Source organism: Solenopsis invicta, chromosome 4 (assembly GCF_016802725.1).
Source record: "Solenopsis invicta isolate M01_SB chromosome 4, UNIL_Sinv_3.0, whole genome shotgun sequence".
Classification (NCBI taxonomy): domain Eukaryota; kingdom Metazoa; phylum Arthropoda; class Insecta; order Hymenoptera; family Formicidae; genus Solenopsis; species Solenopsis invicta.
Genome location: NC_052667.1, coordinates 5,562,426 through 5,587,610, shown reverse-complemented (window position 1 = coordinate 5,587,610; position 25,185 = coordinate 5,562,426). Strand labels below are relative to the sequence as shown.

Below are 25,185 nucleotides of genomic sequence, written 5' to 3'. Positions count from 1 at the left end.
TACGCCACGGTGTATATCAACGAGAAAAATCGTGCGTCTCGTCCAGAGTTATAAATTATAATTACCAGCGACCGCGGAACATCGCGGTATCGTGCGTTTAACATTTTTCGCTTCTCCGTCGCTCCACGCCGACAGCGGCGGCGGTGGCAAACGCGCGCGCGGAGGGCGGAAACGGACAGTCCCCTGGCCAAATTCCAGGGGTATAAATTGTCGGGATTTCATTGTCTCCCGCGCTTCCGGCAGCTCCTCCACCGAACTTTTCCACGCGCTCCCGTCAGTCGATTTCACCAGCTCGAACTTCCGAGCCGCCCCGGTTGACTTTATTGAACCGGACTAACGCGACGAGGCAGACTGAAATAATAGTCTGCCGCCTCTAGACGACGGTGTAACCCGGGCTTACCCAGCACCAGCGTCATAATTACAGACCGCGATCGATAACTTATCACTCGGAAACTCGAAGCACGTACACCAAGCCTACCTCAAGTTAATGGTTCTTGACCAAGTACGAAATATTCGTACATCCTTTTTAGCGTGGTGCTTGACATGATTTATCACGTAAGGAAAGAGTATCGTAATTTTTTTTAACTCTCCAGGAAATATGATAAAAAAAATGTCAAACAGTCGCTTGTAATTTCGCCAATCTTTTAAGATTAATTTTCCGGATTGGGAAGTACACGCATTACTTGTAACGCTATTACCGTTTTCGGTTTCCGTTTACTTTTTTCTTTCGATAACGATTGTTATTTTTTTTTCTGTCTGACGGTAACCAATTTAGTCGTTACTTTTATCGTTAATTTAGTTTTCTATTATTCTTATACCTATTCAATAAATCGCGTTGATCGCGCGCTAATGGCGTAATTGGATAAAAATATTCCGATACAGTACTTTATATCTTGGGCTGCATTCCGAGAGCCACTGTCGGTATTGGATAATTTACATTACATATATACTATAAATTTTTAGTATTAGCAGTGATTAAAATACTTTTTTAATAATGACATTAACTTTAACATTAGTTTAAAAAAATATTTAATTAAAAAATTACATATTAATGATAATTATTGTTTAATTTAAATACTTGCAAGAATAAGTGACTGAAAGATAAAGAGTTAGAAAAATTATTAGAGAAGTTTGATATAAGAAAAGGCTTGCTCTTTGCACAGAATAGCTTAGAGAGTATCAAGCTTTAATATTCATTACTACGTTTAACATTGATTAGCAAATAATGTAATTTTAAAATCCAATTACTTATTATAGTATTATAAAAAGTAATAAAAAATTAATGAACTGTTACTATTCAGGTAATGATTACGATAACGCATTATTTTTTAAAATTAATAACGAGTAACGATAACGAGTTACTTATTTTTTACAAAAAAGTAACGGTAATGCGTTTTTAATGTAATGCGTTCTCAGCCCTGTTAATTTTTTGCGTAAAACCGAGGATGTTAAAATTTTTTATTAACGTTTAAACGCGCATACACTGAGAGGAAAAAAAATACTTCAAAATTTATTTGTGAGATATCAATTTATTTTATTGAAATAAATCTTTAGTAAAATACGACAAAATAAAATATTATTTCTAGCAAACCAATGAAAAAGTTAAATAAATAAATTTATTTTTTTCATAAATTAATTAATTTCACAGAAATGTAAATATCGTTATCACAATCAAATCTTTTTTTTAAGTCAATAAAAAACGAAAGAGACGTTATAAAAGTAACATTAGCTTACTAATATCTTGACTTTCTCTCTCTCTCTCTCTCTCTCTCTCTCTCTCTCTCTCTCTCTTAATGTAGAGTCAATTAGAAATTTTAAAATTGCTCTTTTTTCGAACTGAAAAAAGGATTCGGCAACTATTATCAAATAGTTATTAAATTTTTCTTTCTGCGTACTAAAAATTTGGTAATTATTACCAAACTCGATAATAGTTACCAAATCCTTTTTTTAGTGTGCGTAATTGTTTTCTGTAAACTATATCGTGTGAGATATAATATATAGCGTGACACGTCGGGAGTAGGGGGACATGTGTAATTAATTATCTTTGATAGTCTTGCGATGTTGAAGGAGCGTTAAGTATTTCATATTTCGACGAAGTTTAAAGCAGGAGTTGGTAAAATTTCGAGAGTTCATTAGATGGATAATCCACGGGGATTATACGAGAAGTTTTGTTAAGGCGGCACGTACTCGCGCGAATGAAATACGGATTACGGAACCGACACGGCTTTATTCTCACGTTGAAGTGATCGAGAGCATGTGGATTAAGATCGCAAATGAATGAAAAAGGGCGCGTCGCGCGCTTATCCGGAGCGATCAAGGGGAAAAAATACGTTACGTGCTAGTAGCTAGTATTAAAGCAATAATGAGCACGCGACGCGAAGCTGATTGCGCGAAGACGAGTAACGAGCGGCAATCGCATGTAATTGTCTGGCTTCGCAGGGAGTCTGGATTCCTAGGGAATCGTGAAAGTAAACGAGAAACCGATTATCGCCCTCCCGATGAGCATCTTTGCACCTCTCTCTCTCTCTCTCTCTCTCTCTGTCGAATATCACCTTGGAAAGAGGTTTGCAATGCGACGCGCCTCGAATTCGCGAGTTGCCCTGATTGTTTCCGATTTATTCTCTAGTACGCTTACGCGATAAGCACAAATTTAAACGTCCTTGTTTAACAAAAGAAAATATTTAGCAAATTAAAAAATACAAGCGAAACTACAAAATGTAATTAAATATGAAATATATACGATAGTATATATTTCAAGGATCAATTATAAGAGAAAAAGGAACTGAATGAAATAATTTGTTTTGTCTTTTAAAATTATTTTATTATTCATTATTTTTAATAAAATAAATTTGAATATAAAACCAATTCTTTAACAAATGCCTTTTTCTTTTATAATTGATCCTTGAAATATATGTTTTCATATATATTTCATATTTAACTACATTTTGTAAATTTGCTCGTATTTTAATTAAGTATATATTAGGAGAGCCGGAAGGTAATGTTTTTATAAATAATGTAAACGTTATATTAAACTAATTAATTATATATAATTTGAATAATCTATTATTATATTAATAATTTTAATAATTCATTATTTATACAATAATATAATCGTTATTTCGATCGTCTACTTATTTAATTTTTTAATTTATATTGTAAAAGCTAACTCTCTTTAATTATTCGATAGAGTGAATACGGTGGATGAAGAAATAACTTCATAAAGGAGCATCTACAATGCAATCGTTGCGATGATGCTGCGATGGATTAATCAGAGAAGAAAAAACTATATGTTCTCTTCTTTGATTGGTCGCAGCATCGTAACATCGTAATTATATTGTAGACGGTACCTAATTCTCTCTCTAACTTTTGTTGCATTTATTTCGTTATTATATATCCAGTTAAACATTTGGTGTTATAAAATCTGTTAGTTTTCTTGGAAAAAAAAAGATTAATAAATAACTCAACGATTATCACAAAAAAAAATTATATACTTTAACAACACATGATATATTCTAAAATATTCTAGAATAAAATGCACTGTATGTTCTATTAAAAAATGAGAATGTACAAGTACTTGATTGCATTAGTACAGCCAGAAGCCAGAAGTAATGTAAAAAGTATTTAGTTTTTTAAATTATTTTTGATTCAATAATATGTATTATGGAACAAATAATAAATTATTACAAAATTACATATTATTTTTATTATTTATGAAAACGACTTTATTTTTCGACTTTTTTAATATTGAATATATATTTTTAATTTTTAATAGAATATATATATATATATATATATATATATATATATACACAATGCATATTCAGATTATTTCAGATATAAAGAGGTAGAAAAAAATAAATTAATAACATATTATTAATTTAATATAATTTATTATTTATTCAATAATATATATTATTGATAAAATTGAAATTAAAGCAAAACTTCATACTACTTACATTATTTATAAAAACGATATTACTTTCCGCCTTCTCCTGTTCAATACAATCGAGTATATATTTCCAATTTTTAACAGAATATATACAGATTATTTATTTCCTTTATAGAGCGATCGAAAATTTTTTTAAATATAAATTAATAACATTTAATAATTTAATATAATTATTATTGATTCACACACAATAATATTATTGAATATATTGTATTAAACAAAAATGCATACTGTGCATAAAAAGGGTATTATTTTTCGTCCTCCTCTCTTTAAATACAATCGAGTATATTTCTAATTTTCAATAAAATATACATATATGCGTGCACAGATGATTTCAGATATCGTGAGGTAGAAAAATTGCTTTTAACGCTGTAGGCAGCACCCCGCGATCCCTTCCCCGTGGTGAATAACACTGTATGTGTGCACGCATATGTAAATAAGGTAGAAGTAAGGATAACGTTTGCCGAAACGGCTTTTTGATTAACCGCGCGGCGTACGGCACATGGCACATGCTCCGATCGAGCGCTCGATTCCCTCGCCATAATGCGCGAGGGCGACCGCGGGGCGGCGCTGGCGGCGGCGCGACGGCGTTGGTTGGCGGCGTGCCCGGGTGGCGCTAGTAGTCAATGGCGCCGGTTGATAGCGGGATCGTTGTTAGTCACAGCGGGACCACGTACGGTGACGGTCGTGGAGATCAGAATCGTGAACGGCGAGGCAGACAAAAGAATAGAAGGAAGCGGGGCGAACTCGTTCGCGGGCGATACCGACGAGGGGAGGAGGAGGAGGAGGACTGGAACAGCCAGCGGGCGCGCGAAAGGAGGGTGACTGAACAGAGAGTCGAGCGGGCGTAATCTCCGGCACACGGTGTAACCTCGGTGCGTCTCGACATTCCCGGCAACGTAGAGAGCTCTGCCGCCGCCGCCGCCGTTGTCGTCGTTGTCGTCATCGTCGTCGTCATCGTCGCCGCCGCCACCGTCGTCCGTCTCTCGATCGTGCGCTAATCCGGTGTTTAGGCCCCGTTCGGACACTCGTGTGCGCGCGCGCGCGCTCTTGTATGTCCTCGCGTGTGTTTTCGTCGTTGAGTGCGGTAGTAACCGAGAAAGGTGGACGGTACGTCGTCCGGCTGCCGTCGCAGTCACTTGGTTTCCGTTTGTGCTCTAACACATCGTGCCTCGCGCACGGCGTAGAGACGTGCCGCCAACGAGCAACGCGTAGTGCATCTCCAACTGCGAAGAGAGAGAGATAGGAGTGCCAGTTGGAGCCAAAGGAAGAGGAGAAGGCGCGTCGGGTGGTGAAGAAGAAGAAGGGGGGTTGGAGGAGGAGAGGACGATACGGTGGAGGTGAAGGTGGGGAAGGCGGTGGTGCGAAGCGACGGATTTGTTTTCTTGCACAACGGTGGAGCAAAACGGCCTCAAGCTGTGGGGCTCTGGGGCGTTTTTCCTTCCTCCGCAAGGGATGTACTACCCTGTAAGTGTCACCGTCACCCTCACTGTTCTCAACGAATTGCTTTCGCGTTAAATCTTACAACCTTAAATCGTATAACCTTCCCTTCGTGTGTACACGACGCACGGAGAAGGCGTCCGTCTCTCTCTCTCTTTCTCTCTCTCTTTCTCTCTGGCTCCGGCCGCGCCGCTCTTAAATAAATCAACGGCTGCGTGCCTGCCGTACCGTTCCCTCCGGCGCGGTTGCGTTTGTGCACGAGGCTCTCCGACGCCTCCGCGTCGGTTCGATAGAAGGCGCCGGATCGGCGGACCACGCGATCTCCGCCGTCGGCGCGAGACGAGAGAGAGAGAGTGGCGGGAAGAGAAGAGACGCTATTCGCATCTGCGCCCCTTCGTCCGCGCTTCTCTGTCTCTCTCTCTCTCTCTCTCTTTTTCTCATCGCTTCGTCGAAGATCGTTGGGACACAGTGCGCGTTTTTCGATAACGCAACGCAACGTAACGCACGAATCCGCTCGCATCCGCGCGTCGGGTATCTCGTAACACGGCGATTCGTCGTCGGCCCGCCCCACGTGACGAGACGTGAGCAATATTTTTTTCTTACTCTCGTTACGCTCGGCGTAGAGACGCACCGGAGTTCCTGTAATTTCAACACGTGGCTTTTTTCCCCGATCGTCACGACGGCGCGCGGTACAACTCTCATCGATCCGTCGCTTTCTCTTTCTCTCTCGCTCTCTCCCTCGTGTCCGTCCTGCCGGAGTGCCTTCGCGTCCTTTCTCTCTGTCTTCCTCTCTCTCTGAGCCGCTTCCTCGTCGCGCCGAGCGCAGCGACGGACGAGACGCACGAAATCGCGTGAGCGTCGTGGAGCCCGACGGTGAATGTCCTTGAGCGTCGCCGGCGTCCGCTATCCTCCCGGCGGCTGCCGGTGAATCTTTGTTCCGTGGCCAGGATTCACGGTGTGTTGTAGAGGTTACGTTTGCCTCCGCGAACGGGAAAGCAAGAGAGAGAGAGAGAGGCGGCTGGTGGGAAAGAGAGGGAGAAAGAGAAAGGGAAAGGACGAGGGAGCGTGGGAAAGAGCGAGACGCCGAGACGTCGGTCGGGCTGCTGGCTCGGGTTTTCGGAGCGACGGACGCGGCTGGAGAAAGACAGAGAGACAGACGCCTCGTTGTCGTCGATGGCGCGCACCACGGTTCGTTTTAGCGAAACGAGCGCGGAGGTTCTCTTTTGATTTATTCGACACCGAGGGGGTATGTCGCCGCCCGATGCGACGCATTGCGTCGAGCCGCGTCGCGTCACGTCGCGTCGCGTTGCGTCGCGTCGGCCGAGTGAAAGTAAAATAGCCACGTTGCGTCTCGCCGCGCACGCGGTAAATTAAACTCTGATAAACAATGTTCTAAAATAGTCCTCGGGGTTAATGATAATGCTGGAATGTTTCGAGAGGAAAAGAGAGAGAGAGAGCGCGAGTTAATGATGGCCGAGGTTATCTCATTTCTCTTTCATATATTTTAGCACAAAATTGCAATTGGGTTGTTAAAAACATGTGTTGTGAAAACGTTGCAGAGTCATTAGCGTGCATTCTCAGGATTTATGAAATAGAATAGATACACGGAAAGAACGGATTTATTAAAATATCTAAAATTTAGTTAGATGCAGATGCGAAAATAATTTTTGTTAAATCATTAAACTAGTGTGTGTGTGTGTGTATGTGTGTGTGTGCTCAAGTTAATTGCTGAAATTTTTTACAGCATTGCTCATCATGCTTGAGCGTCTTGCATAATTATTTTGATAATGTAATCAAATTATTTTCAGATTTGTACCTAGCTAAATTTGTATTTATACTTGAGCAAAATCTTCTTTCTTTTTTCTTATAAAAATGATGGGAAATTTTTTCAAGAGACGCTTCTGGATTAACATAAATTTTTAATTAGAAATGTAATAATTCATCGACGACAATGGAACAAATAGAATAAATTTTATTATTTCAGAGAAAAGAACATGACAAGAGTGACTCATTTTGTGATCTTCAGAATTTAACATTGTTTTAAGTATCTACTAATTTGGATGAGGGCTATAAATAAAATTATTCCGTTTTTTCAGTCAACGTTCTGTCAAAAAATTGTAATTTTTAACGTTTTCTCATTTCATTTATCACAATTACAATTGAATTGTAAATGCTCCGTGGTCCAACCAGGGATAAGACCCAGATAAATTTTCAATTTTGAATTATTTAGCCTCGAATTCGGATATCGACAAAAAAAGTGAAAAATGTTTCCGGTCAAACTATTGTGAAATTGTATTCTGGATTGTTTGAAGAGTGAACAAAATGTTTTCAGATATTTTAGATCCCAAAAACCATTTCAAAAATACTATTGTATTAAGCACTATTGTTTGAATTTTAGAAAACAGTAAAACAAAAAGTTGAAGCACAGAGAGGAAGCACATTGAGAACAAATGAATGGAATTTGTCAGGGTCATGCTTTATTCGAACATAAATTCATGTACATTTTTCATGATTTATGATAAAACACGTAGATACACAAGAAAGAAAACGGTTGTGTTAAAGTATCTAAAAATTTAGCTAGAAGGCATATCTGAAAATATTTTGTTAAACTATCAAAATAATTTATATTCAAGCTAGTTGCTGGAATGTACAAATTTTTTGCAGCATTGCTCATTATGGCTGAATGTCCTGCATTAATAAGATTTATTTTTAGATCTATACCTAGCTAAATATTTACATACTTAAACAAAAAAAAATTTTTTTTTTGTAAAAATGATGAAAATTGTTGTAAGACAAGTTACTTCTTCAAAATTAATATAAATTTTTAACGAAAATTTATGATAATTTGTCGATAATAATAGAACAAAGTCATGGGACAAATAAACTAAAAAATATTAAAACGAATAAGCTCGACTTGTTTACGCAAAGGTTCAATGTGAGAAAGATCAATGACCAGGAAAATTTTATGGAATAATAATATCGATGGAATAATAATGTTTTATTCGAAAATTAAATTAGAAGATTCTATATGGAAGAAATATGATAAATAATATGATAAATAAATAAGTCAAAATGCGATTTATTATCTCGTGATATGCGGTTTATTTATATTTATTTATTTATATTTTTTATTCTGCCTTATTTAACAATTACTTAATAATATATCTCTTGAATGAGGACGACCGAAGATAGACTCGAAACGTTCTAGAATTTTCCACTTATACGATCTAGAATTATCTATTTTCTTGCTTGTCATTGATCTTTGTTATATTGATAAATGGAATAAATTTTATTTTTCTAGAATAAAAAAAACTACGTGACAAGAATGAAACTCATTAAATCTCCGGACTTTAACATTATTTTAAATATCTACGAACCCAGATGACGATTACACGGTTGTGTGAAAAAAAATCACAGCATAAACGGAGAGTTAGTCCGCTTTTTCTGTCAACATACCGCTAGCAGAACAATTTTCCCAATTTTTAACGTATCTTCGTTATCGATATGTTTAAAATAACGTTGAAACCACAGGCGTCTGAAATTTTCGTCCGGGCGAGGGTAACGCGAAACAAGCACGTGTGGAGTGAGAGTGGCTTTTGTTCGTGCCACGGCTGTGCACGCGCGTTATTTTTGTATACGCGTTTCGTGTACGCTCGGGCGCAGGTAGACGCTCTAAAACGGAGAGGAATACCGGCTTTTCCGGACCGAAGCCGGCGAAGGGTCCCCGCGCCCTCTCGCTCGCTCGAAAGGCAGGAGGCCCTCTCCCCCTCCTTTGTGCGCACAGTCGTCGCCGGTAGGGGATTGAATTTCGCTCACAATGAAACGCTGACCTTTTTCTTTTCGACCTCGGATAGGCCGTGCACGCCGGTCCGCTGTGAATCCGTCCGTCGTTGGCCTCACAGCTGGAAGGACTCTGCTCGAAACCGTAGTTTCGTCCGTCCGACTCGGGTTGGCCCCGCAGACCGAGGTAACGAGGAAACGAATGCGGTATCGATTGTCCACTCTGCATCGAGCCTCGTTAAACCGATCGATGCGTTTGGAAAACGCGAATGCCGCGTGCGACAACGATCGACACCGCACGCAAGGACCCCGATTCCTCGTGGCGAACCGCGATTCTCTTTGCGATTTCGACGAGGTAAATCGGGTCACGCGGTAGCGGAATATCGCGTTTCGCGAAACGACAATAGTAAACACTTTCGTCCTGCTTGTTCCTCTAGTTCGCCCTCGACATCACGTTTTTCAAGCGACTTGGATCTACACCGCGCTCGTCGCATGGAAAAACGATTTAGCATATTTTTATTAAAAACATGCAAAAAGCGCTGACATATAATTTCCCTTCTTCCCTTTTTTTTTTTTTACCTTTTACTCCTCCTCTCTGAGTAAAATTATTCTCTTCGTGTAGCAAGGTGCGTCGTCGGCTGCAATAAATCTCGCGCGTGTTACGTCGTCGCGAAATAATTTGGAGCAGGGAGTATGCGTGTACGTCTCGCCGCGCTTCCGCGGTGTGCCTTTCTATGATATTTCGTCATAGGCGGGCAGAATCGAGCACGTGTTTTTCTTACGTGCTATCCCGTGGTGCGTGTTGGAAACGGTGCTTTCTCACAATGCTTCGTTGCGTCACGCTCGCGTAGCCATATCTCGTTTTTTTTTGCACAGGTAGAGATTGACGTTTTTGCTCGACCGCGAATCAGGTGGCACGCCAAGGAATCGATCAATTGACCGTTCAACTTGTCCCCGCGGCTTGGACGTAACCCGATTAAAATTGTTCACGGTGCTAACGCGGCTTAAAGTCAATATATTATCGCGCGGATAAATATTTCGTTTCGATTTTGCTGTGAAACTAGATTATCAATCTTCTATACGTACTTGCGAGACAAATTAAATTACTTTTACGTATTTATCGAAGTTGACGCGCTTGTTCCGGTACAGGATGTGAGATGCGAAAATTTAATCTGAACACCATACGTAAAAGTGATATTACAAAATTTTAACGATTTAAAACAAATGTTCAGTCTGGAAAATATTATTCTTTTGAGTTATATATATATTTGTGCATGTAAAACTCAATATATAAATAACTTGAAAAAGTAAAATTTCCCAAATTGAATGTTTGTTCTGATCATTTTATGTTATATACACTGTTAAAAATGTAATAAAATTTAATGCATTTTTAAATTTAATGTAAATTTAATGTATTTATAACTGAAAATTATGTTATATATATATATATAAAACTGAAAATTATATTTATACACAATATATAAAACGACATATATGTATATAACTAAAAATAACTCTCTAGACTAAATGTTTATTTTGAATCATAGAAATTTTGTATTATATTACTTTTAAATACGATTTTAGTAGATTATAAAGGAATAAAAGTATCATCAATTCTTCACTTAGTGCAATGAGTTCTCATCAGATTTCTCTTTAAAAAGATTTTAAAAGATGAAAGAAGATTTTCTTTTCTGTGAATTCTCTTATTAAATTCTATTTTAAAAATACGTCATCGTCAACCAAACTGTTAATAAAAGACTAATCTTTTAATTCACAAACGTTGTCATTTAGATGTTAAAAATTGATTCAATATCTTCTACATCATATCACATTGTACTACATGTAACGCGCTAAATGTAGAAGTTATTTTGAGTCAATTTTTAACATCAAATGACATTTTCCCGAATTAAAAGATTAATCTTTTATTCGAAGTTTGGCTAACGTTGATATTTATGTTTTAAAAAAATCAAATTACTATTACATGCGACAAGGCCAATATTAGGTGATACATGACTCAATACCGGTATATTGTGGGTAGATGACACGATTTTAACGTGCCGGCGCCGTTATTGACTGAAAAATTGATTTCTGGGTCAAGTGTCAATTGTGTTCCGATATAGCATGTTCGAAATGTTAGGCTTTTGTGTTGGTGCGATGCACCACATTTGATCAATTTTCATACGACTCTCTGTATTGCTTCCGTGTAGGAATGCCGACATGCAGTTTTTTTGCGAGGGAGAGAGAGAGAGAGAGAGAGAGAGAGAGAGATCGCATTGGAATGGTCGCGTCTATTTCTCCCCCTCCCCTCCCCCGTGCAATGTTTCCGTTTCGCATAGTCGTCCATTTTTTTTATCAGTGCATATTTCAGAATATAGGTCAGATCTGGTTATTTCGAGCCAATCTACCGATACTTCACTTTGAACGGCATCTTCGCTTAACCTTTCTTCGGTGCTCCTTACAAAAGCAGCTACGAGATTCAAAGGGATATTTCTTTACTAAGCGGCAATATTTTCTATGCATTGCCTTTTTCAGAGAGAAAAATACAAGTTATACGATAAAGCTATTTTTGAAACAATAATACCGCACGTGCACAGCGGAGTAAATGTGCGCCATCATAAAATAGCTTTTTTTTGAGACTTACTGTACCGTTCGATGTATTATTAATTAAACTTTTTGAATGTTATTCTGACGATAATACAATAGCTTGGAACTTTTCGCATAATAATCGTCGTGAAAGATATTTTTAAACGCATTTGCAAGCTTGTAATATTATCGCTTCAATTTACTCCGAATTTAAAAGTGGATAAAATTCCGTCTCCTTTTTTTGTTATTTACGTGTTTTTGTGGCGTCAATATCGCATTGTCGATGATATTCCCAGCACGTGTATCTCACACATTAGAAACATCTCTTTCCCTCGGCTAACCGAGTATCTCGTATTCGCTCGATATTCGCTTTCGTGGCACGTGTGAAATGCGTGACGCACATCACCCGCGTCTTTGCTTAATCTTTTTTTTTTGTTTTTTTTTTGCACTGCGCGATTGACTTTCAAAAGAACTTTCTTTACCGCAGAGACGAAGAGAGGTGAACTGTTTGCTCTTTGCCGCAATTTTTTTTGTTACTGAGAAAAAGGATTTGTTGAAAAACTAAAATAATTAGTCTGATATGTACAACTAAATATTGAGTTGGTTAAAAAATTTGAATGGTTGATATAAATGAACCTTTTTTGTGCAACTAAATAATTATTGAATTAACTGAATGTTTGGTTGATCGTATTAGATTAAATATTTTGATTTTTAATAAATTTTTTTTCTAAGCGTAAAAATACATAAATATATATTTTCTGTAATTTTTATATATTTTTTTTTAACAGGATATATGTATATTTTATAAGCATTCTTACATTTGCTTAATAAGTTGATAATAATGAGTGAAAGCTCTTAATTCCATCAATTTTTAATTCTATCGTTACTTTTTTCTTTTTAACTCGCTTCTGAAAGCTTTTAAGACCCTTATTGTTACGTTGGTCGTATTTAATGTTAACATTCTTTTTTCTACTTTCACATTTTTTACTTTTGTACTTATTTGCAAACACGCTCTATACTTCAAATCAAGCGTGTTTAATTCGCGATAGTAAGTACGCGAAACATCTTGTATACGTTGGGTGTCGCGTGCGAAAACTCTTGGAACTTGTTTAAAGTTTAAAAAGCGATGAACTTTTTTTTTATACATTATTTCTCTTTTTAACAGTATCGAGTTGTGTATCACAAAACGGCACTGTTGCAAGAATAAAGTGTACCTAAACGCTATCATTAATCTCTCACAGTTGTAATCTTGCGCTATTAGCACCTTTTCTTCGTATTGATCGAAAATATTTTTATACCGAGATATTCGTCATAATTACTTTCGCTTGATTTTCAAGCATTTCTGTCCGAGTTTTATGACGCGTTCGTAGGAACTTGCTAATGACAAATTAATTTTTATTTGCAAGGTGATATTGAAACAAAGAGCTCTCGATTTCTTTGTGAAGAATAAAAAAACCGTTTATTTTAAGCTAATATGCATATACAATTTTCATTAAGCAGCATTAGAATTTATTGAAGCTCACAATTATTTTTCTTTTTTAAACAAAAATTGTCAACGCGTTTACGTAAAATGCAAATATGCATTATTGCAAATCCTGCAAAATGTGGACGACGCCCAAAAATTGTGTAACTATTTTTATAAATTATTATAAGCGCGACACGTCATTACATTCGGTATGCGTCATGCATATTTTAAGAGAGGTTCGTGTCCAGCATAAACAATATTCTATCAATATCCACTTGCTTTTTTGTAACTTACAAATCTCCGCAACATTAAAACGAAATCTCTTTGCCTCGAGAGAAGATGAATAATTTTTGTTGTACTGCACAATTGATTGCTATTTTTTACCGTAGTTTCGCATGTTAATTCGCAATTTTATCCGATCAAACGGAATTCGCTGGATACAAAAGTTGCTATATCCGATATCGATGATGTAATGTTCATTGGAGAAAAACGTTTGCGCGTCTAAAAAATGAAAGGAAGTTTCACTTTAGACTGAAACTGTGTTTTAGCATCGTTAACCCTGCTATAAATAGTGTCAAGGTCCTTTTTGCATGTTCACCCATTGTTTTTCACGCATGAATGCGCACGTTGAGAATTAACACTTGCAAATATGGGCATGGCGTGAGAAAATTGAAGGCGCGCAATTAGCGGAACATTCTGTTTTTTTTCTGCGTAAATTAAATTAAATCGTTAAATTGTGTTTTTTATTTGAACGTCTATCAGTAAATCAATAATGAGGGATTTTTTTCGGCAAGTAGTTAAGCACTTTTTTGTACTGGACTTTACTATATGAATAAAATAATACTTGCGAATACGGATATAAAGCTGGACATTAAATAGAGTTATTTTTTTATTTATCACTAGAACGTAACACTGGTGGGCGTGATATGGCATTTTTATTAAATTTCCCTAACAAACTTTTTAGCGAATATTTTTTCCTCTCTGTCGAGTTTATTTTTGCAGGATTAAAAAATTATAGTGATGTACGAATTTTATCATTAACAAAAAATGTAACATGTGATGGGAAAAAAATATTAACTGGAAAATGTTAGATGTTTGACATTAATTTTGCATATTGCGGAATTAATAGTCATTATTGATTAATGTTTTCAATGTATCATTATTGATTAATGTACAGGTATGTTCTATTATCCTCGCAATCAAAGTAGTTGAACAGCCTGACATTTGGCATCTAAAATCTAAAGTTGAATTTGAATGGATCAATGTATGACATTTACAGCTAGTCACGCTAAATGATATATGTTAAGTTTCTGGTGACATTTTTTTATTGCAGAAAATAAAACATTTGTTTCACTAAATTAACTTTAAATTCTTGTGAAAATTATTTATTTAGATGTTATTTTTTAACGCATTTTAACATATTCTAAAATTTGGGAAAAATATCTTAAATGAAAAATTTCACGAATTCAAATATATTATAGATTAAGAAAGATTTAATTATTAAAAATATGAAAATGAGTTTATTTAATTTCTATTTAATAAAATAAAAATTGATGACTAAAGCTCACTTTTGTAATAAATATTTAATAATAGAGGAGAAAGGGTGTTGTGATTATTGTGAATATTATGGCTTCTCCTGTTATTATGTGACGAATTCTAACAATTGTTTATGGAATTATTTACTTAGTAGCCGTTAATATGCCAGTACACAAGTTATTGTTTATTGGCATATTAACGGTGGGTTGTAATATTGTTAGCTATAACAATTGTTATAAGGTATTTTTACTTTTGAGTATTTCTAAATTTTTTTTAAGTACATTTTAGCACTTAATTATACATACTTCCTCATTGTTTTTAAACTTGAGTGTATTATCACAAATGTATGTATATATTCAAGTGTTTTTTTTTTGTTATTTTATTTTTTATTTGACTGAATATTTTGAGTTGTGTAAAGTTAAACAATAATATGGGATTTTGTTAAATATGGCTATTTTTCAGTGAAATTTTCATCGAGAAATATTTGTTCGATAAATTGATTATCATTCTAAAGAACTATGTGTGTAACATTAGAGGTGTCAGTTTTTCCTTGGTATTATTATACAAGGATAAAATAATTTTAATGTTTTTGAACGCGGAAAAATTCTAAACGATGGAAAATTAAAAATATATATAATTTTGTAACAAAATACTATGTGTCTTTTAAACTAAATCAGATTTTCAAATTTATTTTTGGTCTAGCCATATTACCACTACTTCTCTTCTTTCATCAATTATGCAGGGCGTCACATTTTTATAAATTACGTCTTAAATAATAAATATTTTATTACTTTTAATTCAGAATCTGTTAAATAACTTTGTCGAATATAATCATTTAATAAGTTTCAATATAAAATATGGATTATTAACAAAATTAATCAATAAAATGGAAATGAGTACCATACTACTCCCTTCTCCTGTAAGTATAAAATTGAGTTGCAAAAGATGCGTGAAAAACCTTTAAAACAATATAAATTTTTATATGAACGTTTAAAATGTACGCTTCATAAATTTGTCGCCATCTGGCATCTTGTATTGAAGAAACTGACTGAAAGTCGAACCGTCCGTTATTTATTTCCCATCGTTTGTTTCATCATGCTTTCCGTAATCTCGCAAATAGAGGGAATATTATATGCTGGTATATTTATTGTCACCTTAGCGCACAACGGCACATTCAAAATTATGCTTCTTGCGGTTGCCCCGTTGGAAACTTGGCGGAACTCGGGCGGCCAAGATAAATCGTCTTGACACATCGTGGCGAAGATTTCGGGAAGTTGGCATTTGTCGTGTTTATTATGGCGTAATTTACGAAAGCGCGAGCTTCTGTCGGTTGAGAATCATAGACAGGGTCGAGGCTGATCGGAGAGAGAAAGAGAGAGGAAACGAGGTTGCTGGCCTCGTTGGTGATAGATTTTCTTCTAATGATACTCGCGGATTAACTAACGGCAGGATAATGCGGAACTTGTTAAACCGCATTCTTATCGTAGGATTTATTGCGAATTACCGATAGTAATTTATGGTTACACGCTGCGTAGGTCGGAGAGTTCCGTTCTAATTCGATGCGCCATTAGTAAAGCAAATTTCGTGATACGCAAACACGCGATTGCCATGTGCCTTTATCTCATTTCGTGAGTTATTATCGAATATCTGTGACTAATCAGGAGTAGATGTTGAATTCAGTTGCGAATCGTGTCTGCTGAATTTGGTCGTGGATCATTTTAGTTTTCAATTTAATGAAGATTAATTTTAGCGTTTGGATATTAAATTGCACCCATATTTGACATTCATTTTCAAATGGAATAACCTGTAATAAATTAACGCATAATTAATCGTAGTGAATTAAATTTATGATTGAGCCTCGGAGAATCGATAATAAAGTTGTATTTATACTAATTGAAAACTATTAACCCACTTTATTTCACTTAACTGCATATATTTGCATGTAAAATCGATGACGTTTTATTTGAATCTTTCTATTTGATTGCATTTATGCCTTTATTAACAATCAGGCGTTTGACTGTGAAATTCTTTAAATTATCCTTGTAAGTCAGCTATTTTATTTTTGAAAAAAAAAACGCGAATCTTGTTGAAGTTAAATTATTCTTATTGAAGATCTTTTAAATTGCATATCATCAATTTTCTGCTGATACCAGTTTGAAAGAATGAAACGAGGAATTCCGAGTTTATTGATCGTCATTTAAATTCCAGCTCTTTGCGGAATATCGGCGGTTGAAAATTGTTTAAAGGAAATGAATGATTCGCGTGTATTTAATGGACTGTTTTCTTTTACACGGCAACATGTTTGTGTTTTAAATTTTCGCGAAAACTTCGCGTTTTCTGATCGCGAAATTGATATTGTTTGCTTACATAGCGAGTGCTTGTGTAGGTAGTAAAAAATTTATTTTTATTTTTATTTTTATTTTTATTTTTTTGAAATATTTTTGTTCATCTATTGATTTTTTGGTAATTTTTGAGATCACTGTTTTGCAAGTTTTATCTCTGCGTTTTATCGTCGCAATTAACACGCAAATTAAATTATCATTGTTGTCAGCAATTAAATATCCAAATTCGTCATGCGATTGTAATTTTCAAATTTAATTGTGCAATTTTAATTCTCCATAATTGAGGTATACGTTTTCGGAATAACTTTTTCAACGTATGTACCTTGTCAATAGGTATCTTTAAAATCAAGTCCTTGCGTTAAATTTTCGTTAAACGTTTACTTCATATCCATCGGAAAATTTGTGAACTAAAGCGGAATGTAGCGCCACAAGAGAACACTGGTATATGAGAGACGGTCTTACCTTAAGGGGCACGTTGAATTTTTTTACCCTAGAGGGAAATCCTTACGAACCTGCGGTTAGGTTACTTAGAACGCCGAGTTTGCAGTCGCCTGGCAACGCTCCAGCGAAATTTCGCGTCGCGATACTTACGACTTCGGATTCCTTCTTCGTCCCTTTTCGTTTATACAGCGCCGCATCTTCGAGTCAGGTGCGTCGTCTTCACCATTAGTCAATACTTTGTCGTCTCGACTCGTTCGTCTCGATCGGCTGCAGTACACTACTGTAACGCGATAATCGGCTCAGTAAATATTGCCGCTGTACATCTTAAGCTATGTTCATATATACTTCTCCAATGTACTTGTATACTTTGAGAAGTGAGTCTTTTGTAGTTTCTCCGTTTGAAGTACAGATGTAACGCCGGAAAGTTTTTCTTTTAATGAGAAGTTTGAAAGTAGGTATAGATGCAACCCTGGATAGTCTTTTCTTTTATTAACATAGTTAAAATTAATGGCTGCACTGCTAAAAAGCGACAACAGAATTTAACGTAACGTAACGCAAGCAAGTACATTAAAAACATTTAATGTAAATTTAATGTTGTCAAAAGTGCGTTGAAAAGTGCTTCATGCACATGCTTTTCAATTATAGAATATTATTAAATTTTATGTAACACTTAAAAATATATTAAATTTCACGATATTTTTAACAGTGTGTTATTCGTAAATTTTTAGGTATGTTATAAATCTATGATTGCTTTTCAGTATCTGACTTACTTGAGTTTTATTTTTGCAGTTTTATATGTAATTTACGATATGTCTATTCTAATGCAAATATACGTAACAAGTGGATCTTAAATAACCATCAAATCGCTATCACGAATAAATGTACACCGAAAGATACGGCGTGCTTGACATTGAAAATGTCTTAATGCATGACGCGGAATAACAATTTCGATTTTTGAGACCCATGTTTTCTCGTGCCGTGACTCTGGCGTGCAGATGAGCAGATGAATCTTTAATAGCCATCAATCTGTATTCGAGTCGTTGTTACGAATAAACGAACTGGAAGGCGCGCGGTATGCTCGATGTTGGGAATTTCTTAATGTCGTTTCGATTCGGAATGAATAATGGAAGGTGTGGCCGCGGGATGCAGGAAAATCAGGAATTTTTTAATATACTGCGAGGAGACTGCAAAAATTCAACGTATTTCGTCCACGAGGAAATAACGCTTCGAGCTAGGCGTCTCGGGGGAGAGATTGAGTCGACCTCTAGCTTTAACTACACTTGTAGATGGATATGATAGATCGGCTGTAATAAAACTAAATACACTCACCAGGCACTCACGACTTTCTAATCTAGATCAATATTTTTTGCTCTTCTCTATCTTTGTAATTTATAAATGCGCGATGAAGCCATGCGATGATAATTTTTCTAACATTAACCGCAATATACGTTTAATACGTTTATAAAAATATATACAACGACGTATAAATAGATGCAACATTAAAAAAAATTTACATGAAATTTTTTATTACGAAAAAATAACTTTTAATATTACAAAATTTAATACATTCAAGAAAAGGGACAGTTAAAAATGTTTTAAACGGTATTCAGATTTAAAACTAAAATATTTAAAACTGCTAAATATTTCAGTTTTTAATATTTTAACATTTTTAATCTAATCACCGTTTCAATTTTCAAGTGTTTAAAGAACGGAGACGGAAATACATATGTTGATATCTTAAAATTACTTTTTTTTAGTGTATCTTTCCGCAGTAGTGATAGACTAACTTTATTTTTAATCGGCTAATTGAAACAGTTATTCAATTAAATGACGTAATATTTAACCACACTATTTTCTAGCTATACACACACGACATGTGACGCGCGAAAATTCAACGAGCATTCAATGAGCTTTTTTGGGAATTGTGGGAATACAGCTTTTCTTGACAAACCGAGCTCATTGGATTATCGCGCATGTCACGTCATCACGCTGGTCTGCAGATTTTTAAAACGTGTTGATTAGCAGGAATAGAGAAAGTCTCTAAAAATCTTTTACTCTGCAGCCAGTCAACACGCTTTAAAAATTTTTCGTACGACAAATATAATACCACCTTCTTGTAAAATTAGGTTCGCGTTGCTTGAAATCCCCAAAAATATTTGCACTTAAACGAGATAAATATACATTCGAGCGTAGGAGAGAGACGAAGATACGGGGTGTAGAAAGTGCGAGCAAACGTGAACAGACCCATTGTAATTTAATGAAAATAACCGTTTAGCGATAACTATTATTTTTCAAATTTAATAACGATTATTAAAGTTACTTTTCGATAATGCTCTTAATAAATTCAGTAACAGATAGCGAAATAACGCCCAATCACTGTTCCGCAGTCACAGAACAGTTTGCTGTTTCCTAATTCCGCTTATATATGTATTCTGTTCCGATACTCTCGTCATTAAAAGCTGACTCATGTTCCCGTTATATACTCCAACTTTTCCCAGATCTATCTACGAGTTGCTACACGAATGACAAATATATTTATCAGAAATTTATTGCTCGTTGTAGATGGCAGGCCAATGTTTGCGTTAATGCGATCTTTGCTCTGGCGATTTAAATTGTCAATAATCACGTACTGAGTAAGCATTGCGTTACGATAATTTCATTGCACTCGTGATCTTTGCTCGGGAACAACAGTCTCATTAATTACTCGCGATGTGGACGCTCGGTGGTAACGCGGTAGAAACAGTTGGGCGTCGCCAGGGCAAGCGTATCTTCTTCGTTTTCTGATATCTTAAAAAAGTCGTGACGACTGAATCGCGCAGTTTTGCGCAAGTGCCATCGACATATACGTAAAATCAGCATCCAAGAAGATGCACTTGAGCATTCCGTAGCGTACGTGTCGATCCCGAGACGAGAGAATATCAATGTATTTTTTCCTTTTTATTTTCAACACCAATTTCTCTAGAACTTGAAATTTTTATTTTCGAATTGCATCTCTTCCATGAAATTTATGAAGATCGATGTGAAGGTTCGAAATTCGTGCTGGGTTTATTGGAATTTTCCAAAAACTCCGCTCCGCTCGTTTTTCTGAAACGCCCCGGTGGTTCCGTGACAGGTATTTACAACACTCGCGTTTACTGCAGCTTTCCTCTCAATTGGAAAGTGCCGCGAAGAATGCAGCCCGCACAATCGTCCTGCCAACGCAGTTGTTCCCGATTTTCCATGTTGCACACGCCCGCGTGTCCGACATCGCGCTCCGCCGTGGCCGGAAAAATTCCGTATTGGAGTTCCTTGCTTTACATGCTGTACCTAAGTTTAATTTTGCACACGTAGCGAACTGTTTCGCGCGAGTTGCACAATAGGACGAAACTTGCGCCGTATCTGCAAAAGAGCATTCACATTTTGACTGTTGCACTTTACTCCCTTCGCTCCTCTCTCTATCTTTCTCTGTCTCTCTCCGTTCGCGTGCATTACATTTTACGTTTCGACGGGAATGCGTTTGTCCGGTCGTAACGTTCAAGCATTACTGATGCCAACTGGGAGTTTAGTGTCTCTCTTGCTTCCTTCATGACAGCTGCGAGCTTGAATAATCGTGATCTTCCAGAATCTTCGCTACCGCGCCGAGTTTACTGTAGCATGACTTTCGTAAGAACGGCCGTGAAATTTTTAAAGCGCTTTTGGTGCCGTGCCAGATAGCGCAAAATTTTATCACCTGAGTACAACAAACAAGAATTCTCCACGTTCCAATAGCCAGAGGTAAAAAAAAATTTATCGAATATATAACTCGCGTCGCGTGTTTTATTTATTCTAGATCCGCGCTGCGCGCGGTTCACTTTTGCGCTGGTGTGTCTCTTGAAAAACTGTAGATTGATTAATTTAATTCCGGCAACGTTTGCGTTATGAAGAGAATGTTGCTTTTAACAAGATTAAAAATAAATTTTAATTGTTTCGAGTGGAGGCTGTTTGAGATGCGTTCCATGATGACGAGAGAGAGAGAGAGAGAGACTAAACAAGAAAAATATCAAACAAAACCCACGCAGAGAGGACGGTGTAATATCTATAGCTATCGGCGTCCGCACGTATATATTGCAATTTTCTCGAAGATTAACTGTAAAGTTTAACATTCTTAGGACTTGGGACAATTAAGTGACAATTAAGTCGGACGACTTCCGAGTTGCAAACAAAGAGGAACCTAGATTTTAGTGTAACACAATTCCGCGTAAAGAAACAAAGCGATACCGTTAGCGCGACTCTCTCGCGTTTCCCACGGAATAATTGCAGTAGAGTTTCATTTTCCTTCCGCGTCAAGCGATGTCGCCAAGCGACGCTCGTTAACCCGTTTATTCTTTTCCTCCAAATGGTAAACGCGTTTCGGCTTCAATGACAAAAATTTCCTTCGCCCTTTATTCCCGAGCAATCGACCTTAAGGATGTATCGGACACACGTAGTTCCTGCGAAGTAAATAAAATTTGGAAATGTATTTAATATTAACACTTTAAATAAACTATATGAAAGTTATATATTTATTTAATAACATTTTTATAGTTTATTTATTCTATTTTTTGTAAAAAATTATTTTTTACGACATAAAGAAAAATCTCAATTTTTTGGTGTAAGTACTTTGAGTATTCAAGATGATTTATACAAAGTTTTATTGTGATTTTCTATTTGGTTATTTTGTAAATAAATAATTAAACAAATTTTGTTTATTTTGCAGAATTGATTGCAATAAAATTTTACATAAATTGTCTTACATATTTAAAGTACCTAAAAGAAATCAGATTCTTTTATTGTTTTTTATTTCATTATTAATTATATTTTCATTAGAACACACGTTTACTTGAAATAATTTTTTATCCAGATAGAAAATGGCCGCCAAATTTTTTTTCCACTACTTTCAAATGCAATATAAAGCAATCTGTAAGTTTTTCATAAATTTTCTAAATGTTTTGAGAAATGCTTTATACATTCTTAATTCTCAGACGAGACCTAAAGCCGCGAGTCATATTTTTGTATGCTATTTTGAGAAATAAAATGCGCGGGGGTACTGATCTTTAAATTTTCATTTTTGCAGAAAGCGCCCCTGCGAGGCACGTCGCCACGTAATTCCCGTCGGGCTGAATAGAAATTCTTCCTTCTCGCGTAGATCCGAATCGGTGGAATGAGATGATTCGTTCTACTTGTCTCGAAGAATCTCATTTTGTTCCTATTCTCCGAATCCAATAAGATTTGAATTTTTATTTCTATGATTAAAATTCACTTCGATCCGCTCATCGCGGATTTTAGGATTAAATGTAATATGTGTCATTTTCTTTTTCTTATAACTTAATTCTTTCTGCTTTATGTGATAAAAAGTCTAATAGATCGCTGCGATTAATGTCACAAATTGCTTTGATAAGGTCAGCAGAAAATTAACAAAAACGACGGAAAGCCAGTAACTTTGAGATTAATTTCTGAAAATACATGCTGAAGTACATCTCGACGTGTTAAAAGGTTTTACATCGTTATAAAATTGATGAAACAAAAACTCAGTATTAATTAATGATTACTCATCTTGCTTATTTGAAATTATATTTTCGTATTTTGCGAGTTTCTTTTTCCTGGAAAAACTAATAATAAAATTTCAGAGTAAAGAAATTAAAACGCGTCTATAATTTCATGCATGAGATAACCGGAGTCAGTTGCTGTTTTGCCTGTGTCCGTTATCACGATACTATTTCTCTAAGAGGAAGTAATCTCTCGAAGAAAACGTGATTATTCAGCATATAAGACTTGGAAAAATCTCCGTTTTATCTACGGGAAGTCGCAATGTCGTTTCGGCTCAATCAAAAAGTCTTTCGTTTGTGTAGACCATTTTTATCTCTCATCTGTTCAACTTCAAGAATCTTGAAACATTCTCGGTATGAAGATCAACTTTTCTCTTTTAACGAGGAACGAATTGCGAGATAAAAAAAAATTTAATTTGCGATGAGAAACAATTTCGATAAAAATTTGTTGATACACCTGGGCCGAATAAAGTCCGCTCGATTTATTTTTTTAATTCTGTTTAATAGTTTTTTTTCCGAAAAATAAAACTTTAAAAACTCTATGTAATATAGTTTATAAAAATAAACTTTTAGAAACTCCATTTAATAGTTACAAAAATAAAATTAATTAAGTAGATTTTATTCTCACTCACTTCAGGTACATTATTATGGATAACTATATCGTAGTGCAACTTTTATTTAAGTGATTCAGAAAGAGCGTAATGCAAGAATGAGATTTTGTATCTCCGCGAGGAGCAACAATGATGAAAAATGAAACGGAGCACGTGCTCATTCCAAATTTTCAGAATTGCCGCTGAATAAAACGAGAAATAGGTAGTTACAAAATAATCAAACGCGAGTAATAAATACGTAAACGACACGAATAATACATTGTATTCCGTGCGCGTGTAATAAAAATTTATTTGAATAACGTCCAATTTCTGCCTCCGGGAAAGGAAAGTCCGGGAAAGTCCGCGTTGACGGCGCGGCGTGTCGTAGTCGCGGCTGGCTGCTGCGGATATCGATCGGTCCGGGATAGTCGCAGCGTCTCTTTAAGTCATCCGGCGGGGGGACCCCGCTTCTCTGGGCTCACCCACGTAGCACACCCCACCGTCCCTGGCAACCCCCCGTCGCCTACGTCGTCGTTACCGCCCACGCATGCTGCAGCCTCCTTCGTCGCGACGCGCACAACCTTCCCTTCCGCCTTCCGCAGGATCATCCGTCGTTCCAGACTCCACATCCTTTCCTTTCCGCGAATCTAGACGATCGGCAACGACGATCTTCGCGATACGCGCGTTTACCTTCTGTTACTCGTAGTATTATTTACTCGCGACTTTGCTCGTACGACTCGCGAATTTAACTCTCTCGTCGCCGCCGGCGATGATTTTCTTCCGGCCGCGCGCGCTCTACATAAGCGATTTCAAATGCTTGCAAGTTCTTGGTAAGTTGAGCTTTCGAGCGGTTCGTCTTTACACTCATAGTGTACTCTCCGCACGGACAAAGCGGAGCTCTCTTTCGACTTTAGAGTGCTTTGCAGAGGTGCTCTACATTCTCTGTTCTTTAACCGTCTTGAAACTCATCTTACACGATTTGTACAAAAACGAAAAAATATATATTTTTTCTCTTTTCTTAAATAATCATTACGGTATCGTGTTCTACAAAGGATAATTTCATTGCAAAATTTAAAGCTTTAGCTAGATACAAAATCAGAAAATGATTTTATATTGAACTATCAAAATAATATTTTTAAAAGTGTCAATTTAATTTTTATAATAATTGCAAATATGTATATACAATAAGTGTAAAATATTCTCCAACAAGCCTCTTTATGAAAGTATAACAATTCAAAATTACATAATTACGTTATTATCATAATTACGTTATTATTACATGAGCTGAGAAAAATTTCTATTTCTATTTCTATGTTGCTTATGCGAAATAAAAATGTAAAATATTAAATAGATACGCTTTAAAGGATCCAGCAGCCGGCCTGAACATTCTGTGCAATTTTTTTAATTGGCACAATACGATTATTTTCAGCGAAATTGTTTTCTCCGCGTATCGAAAGTTTTTATCGAAACATGTGACGTTGGCTCGCAGTCGCTGTTTACTCGGCATTATTTCTAT

At 36.2% G+C, this 25,185-nt stretch overlaps 1 protein-coding gene across 6 annotated transcripts in view; it reads left to right on the top strand.

Moving 5' to 3' along the window:
* The window catches only part of LOC105195558 (RNA binding protein fox-1 homolog 2), a 339,314-nt gene that overhangs the window by 165,804 nt on the left and 148,325 nt on the right, over window positions 1–25,185 (top strand). Inside the window, exon 1 of one of the 6 annotated variants that reach the window (XR_005574600.1) lies at window positions 4,573–5,416. The exons of 4 other annotated variants lie outside the window; for them this stretch is intronic. The gene's annotated coding sequence lies outside the window, so the exon portion shown is untranslated. Of the gene's footprint in view, window positions 1–4,572; window positions 5,417–25,185 lie in introns of those variants that run through there. One more of the 6 variants, XR_005574601.1, reaches the window with a different exon arrangement.